General features: G+C 34.7%; 1 long non-coding RNA gene across 1 annotated transcript; it reads left to right on the top strand.

Moving 5' to 3' along the window:
- The first annotated feature begins 435 nt into the window (after positions 1–435).
- LOC145057760 (uncharacterized) lies at positions 436–1,421 on the top strand. Its single transcript, XR_013686181.1, has 2 exons — positions 436–563; positions 663–1,421. It is a non-coding gene; the product is annotated as an uncharacterized LOC145057760 (long non-coding RNA).
- The last annotated feature ends 3,127 nt before the right edge of the window (positions 1,422–4,548 follow it).

Below are 4,548 nucleotides of genomic sequence, written 5' to 3'. Positions count from 1 at the left end.
AATAGTGAGTCACAGTCCCAATAGAAATGAAAACTAACAAAACCAAGCTGCATAATAAATAACTCACAACCACATCTTAATAAATTATAATTTTGTACCTTAAATATAGAAAAACCTTTCAATATTAATCTTACGGTAAACCTTTAATATTTTTAACAACACCACCCCTCACCATTTTAAAAAAACGGGAAATTTTGTAAAAGTATCACTAAGAATTTATATATCCACCGTAAAAAAACGTAAAAAAATATAGGACATCCTTTAACCTTATAACACACCCCATTCCTCAATATGGCTGACTTAGGCCCCTTGGGGAAAAGCATCATTTACCAAATTCTTCTTCTGGGCCTTTTGGACCTGTCAATGTCAGGTTTTACATAATCAGGGTATTCACACATGAATCCTCCCACTCTTCTTATATAATCCTCTCTTTCTAAAAGTCTACATCTCTCTCTCTCTCTCTCTCTCTCTCTCTCTCTCTCTCTCTCAAATTAAATCCCCTCTTTCTCTCTCTAGGTTTTTCAGACCGCAAAAGGAACAAACGTTTCCAACATCGTTCTCGGGTAAGAAAACCAATATTCGACGAACAGCACTTGTGAAATCATCCTATCTTAATCCTCGTACAAATCATTAATCTGAATTACATATATTTGTGTGTATAGATATATGCAAGAAGAAGAAAGTGAAGTTTCAATTACAATGAACGAGGTCGTTGATGATGATTGTGTTGTTGCGAGAGAGGAGAAAGACGAAGAGGAGGACGAAAACGTTGTGATTGTGGCTGTTTGTTTGTTCTAAATTCGGTGCTATCCTTACCTGAGCTTTCACCCTAATCAACCTTTCCTCTATAATTCTCGTTTTGATTCTTGTTTCTTTTTTGACTTGTTGCTTTTTTTTTTTCTTGTAGATTTGATTTTCTTGACCTTGTAAGACCTATTCTTGACCTTGTAAGACCCAACCACATCTTCTATCTCCTTACCTTTTGTTGTCGTGTGGACCTTAGATCACTGTAAATTGATTAAAGGTCTTTTCACTATCTTTCTTCGTTCCCACCCAACTCACGTTCTCCTTCCTTGTCTATCCCTTCTGAGCTTTTTTTTCTCTTTAAAGAGAGATACTTAAGGGCTATGTTTCTTGGCAGAAACATATCCCATTTTTTTACCTTTCAGTAGTAGACAAAAAGAAACCTAATTCTTCATCTTCATCAACAAGAACAAACCCAAATCCTCCATGTCAACCGGCATCAAGAGTCCTGTGTCTGTTAAGCCAGCATGTTAACAAAGAAGAAAACCTAGAATATGGTAGGATATATGATATATTTTGAAGATCTACAAACTCTTTTTATCATTGTTTTTATCATGTTATGGGTCAATTAAAGTGAAATAGACTCACGATGCCAATGTGTTTTTTGGTTTTTGTTTTTTTGATTTTTATACATTTATGTGGTACTTTAGTTGGTCAGTCCAAGTGCTTCAGCCCATCTCTTAAACACACACACATACACACAATACATGCACATGTGTGTGTGGGTGGCAGTAATTATTCCGGTAGGGCATCCATGTTTGATTGGATTATTTGGGCAGAAATCTCTATGGGTTCTGTGTTAGTTGTTTTATATGTTTGTTTAGAAACTAAAAGAAGTATAAAGAGAATATTGTACTAAAAAATTCATAGCATAAAATTAGGTAATTAACAAAAAACAGAAACTAGTATTTCAAAGTAGACAGAAGCAAATTAAGACTGTCTAATATCAGGTTTTAAGGACAATTTATGTGATTATTGATCAACCATCCATCGTATCTGATATTCATAGTTTATACTTTATAGTTGATCACGTTGAATTAAGTGAGATTAAATCCAACAATTAATATGAAATGCACAAATTAGTTTCAACAACTTTAAGTCATGAGTTTAAATCTTTCATAGATAACCACAGCACTCATGCATAGATAACCATAGCACGTGTGCAATTTGATTTTAAAAAAGTTGGCCAGTTTGTATTCATTTGTTTTGCCGTGTATGTATTTTATATCATGGCTATATATTTTCTTATGGTCTTTCTGTGCATATATTTGTTATCGGAAATTTCGGATAGTAGATTTTTGTATACAGATACGTATCCGAAAATTTAGATATCCGAAATTTTAAATACGGATTTGAATACCAAATCGAATATCTGAAAATCCAACTTCTTTGTCATTATAAAAAATTAATCAAATTAAACAATTAATGGTTTAGTATTAACCAAAAAAAGTTATGATTAAACATTAACAATTTACTCTACGTGATCAATCTCAAATAAAAAGGAGATTAAAAGTCTTTAGTATCAATTCACAACAAACGAACTGATGAACCATTAAGCATTCAAAATTCATTTATAGCTAGTATAATCAAGCTTCATTCTCTAGTTTACTTAAACAAGTCAGAAATTAAAACACTACACATAAGTAAACACTCAAACAGTAACATATGTCGACTAAAACCAAAACATTATATAAATCAAATCATTTGAGAAATTGTTTTGGGGCCACCAAATTAGTTATTGAGACGAGGCACAAAAAAGAAGTTACCAGCATTTCTGAAATATACGCTAAGTATTTTTTAGGTTTCTTATTGATTATGATGGTCGGACACTCGGACATAGTAAAAGTATTGGGTAATATTACAATTTTCATTTAAATAAAATAAGAAAAAAAATTTCATTTTTTTCGGATATAAGTAATATCGCTAACTGTAACCGAATCCGAAAAATCGGGTATCCGAATTTCAGATACCCAAAAATTTAGAAATCCGAATTTTCGGATATTTTAAAATGGGATATCAGATTTTTTGAATCGTATTTTTGGATTCGTATATTTATGAACACCCATACGTTATTACTAGATTGCCTACCAAACTATCAAAAATTACTATAAATCCATCAAATTCATAAAAATATAGCAAGGCTACCAAATTCTTTAAGAATTTAACAAGTACCTATGTTGGTTGCGGTGCTAGTGACTGTGACTACCGTTGGGATGGAACACTTGTACCCGCTGTTGAACAAGGTTTAGGCCCAATGCCTCTCACATGCCCCCTACGAGTACCCAACACCTTCTCAAATATTGTGATCCAATCAATGATGTCTGGATCACAACCAGAGTCGGCTATGTGATAAGTCTGTAGAGCAACCTCAACAACTAAGACATTCTTTATTTCACAAAGATTGTCAATATAAATTAAAACTAACAAAAAAAACAATTTACTTCATTTTTAAGTAATAATAACTTATATTTTGATGTTAAACCAAAAGATCAACAAATTCCTCTTTTTTGTTCACATGCACATGATGAATGCTTCAAGTCTATTCAAATTCTGTTTAACATTACAATTTTTTTGGAATAGCGAAATGTTATTAAAAGGTAGCAAGGAGCTAGAAAAAGAATTGCATCAAAATAGTTGTTGAAATAGGATTATGAAGCCAAGAAGACCAACTAGTATTGGCTTTTGTACACATATTCGAAATCGAATAGGAAGACTTAAAAAACAACATCATCAAAAGTTGAAGATTTCCTGGGATTAGCCGCTCCAAAAATCGTTGCATTTCTAAAATTCAAAATGCACCAAAATGAAATTAAAATTACTGCATCAAAATGTAACATTCGGATTTTCAGAGACATTATTTTGTATGTTAATCTTGGGATTGGAGGAGGGACTCGACGAGTTGAGGGACCAACTCGCCGAGTCGAGTCGAGTTAATCGCGCGGATTAATGAGTGGACTTGACGAGTCAGAGGACGGACTCGCCGAGTAGGTACTTGGCAGAGAAACTCTAATTGTCTGGGTTTGTGACCTATTTAAAGGCCCTTATGGCCTTCATTTGTGGCCACACTTTCCCTTGAGAGCCTGAGAGAAACCCTTAAACCATTCTAACCTTGGTGAAGTGAGTGTGTAATCACTTTGGCAATCTTGGTGCATTTCTATGAAGAATGATGAAGAGCTTCATGATGGGGAACAAAGGAAGGCAGTGGATCTGTGGTATTGAGTGTTCCAGCTACTAAAAGAAGGTACAAAGTCCTCATCTTGCTCATTCCTTGTGCTAGATCTCATTTTGGGAGTTTTAGGGCTTTGCTTCCATCCATTTGAATCTATGAGTTGAATGAGACATGGGTTGAGGTTGGAAACCTCAGATCTGGACCTCCTAAGGTCCTTAGAGTCTAGGTGTCCCAACTTTAGTTGTTCAAATGAGGGTTGATGAGCTAAATCCTTCATGAAATGCATATAGCAGCATTTTGGAGCTATAGCCTCATGTATGAACGTAAAGATTCAAGCTTTACGTGATTATTGAGCCTTGGGATGATAGATCTAGTGTTTGGAGTAATTGATCTGATTCAAATCATCTGATGAACATTTGGTCTGAATGAACTCGCCGAGTCGATGAGCCGACTCGACGAGTTGGTTAGGGTTTGTCCCGAAGAGCTGAATCATGCGATAGCTCGATGAGTTAGGGGTCAACTCGATGAGCTGAGCTGGACGGTCACAAGACTTTTGAGGAAAATAAGTGGACTCG

Source organism: Lactuca serriola, chromosome 6, assembly GCF_051521515.1.
Source record: "Lactuca serriola cultivar US96UC23 chromosome 6, Lser_US96UC23_V15, whole genome shotgun sequence".
Lineage (NCBI taxonomy): Eukaryota > Viridiplantae > Streptophyta > Magnoliopsida > Asterales > Asteraceae > Lactuca > Lactuca serriola.
The sequence above is the reverse complement of the archived record's forward strand: the minus strand, read 5'-3'. Positions and strand labels throughout refer to the sequence as shown.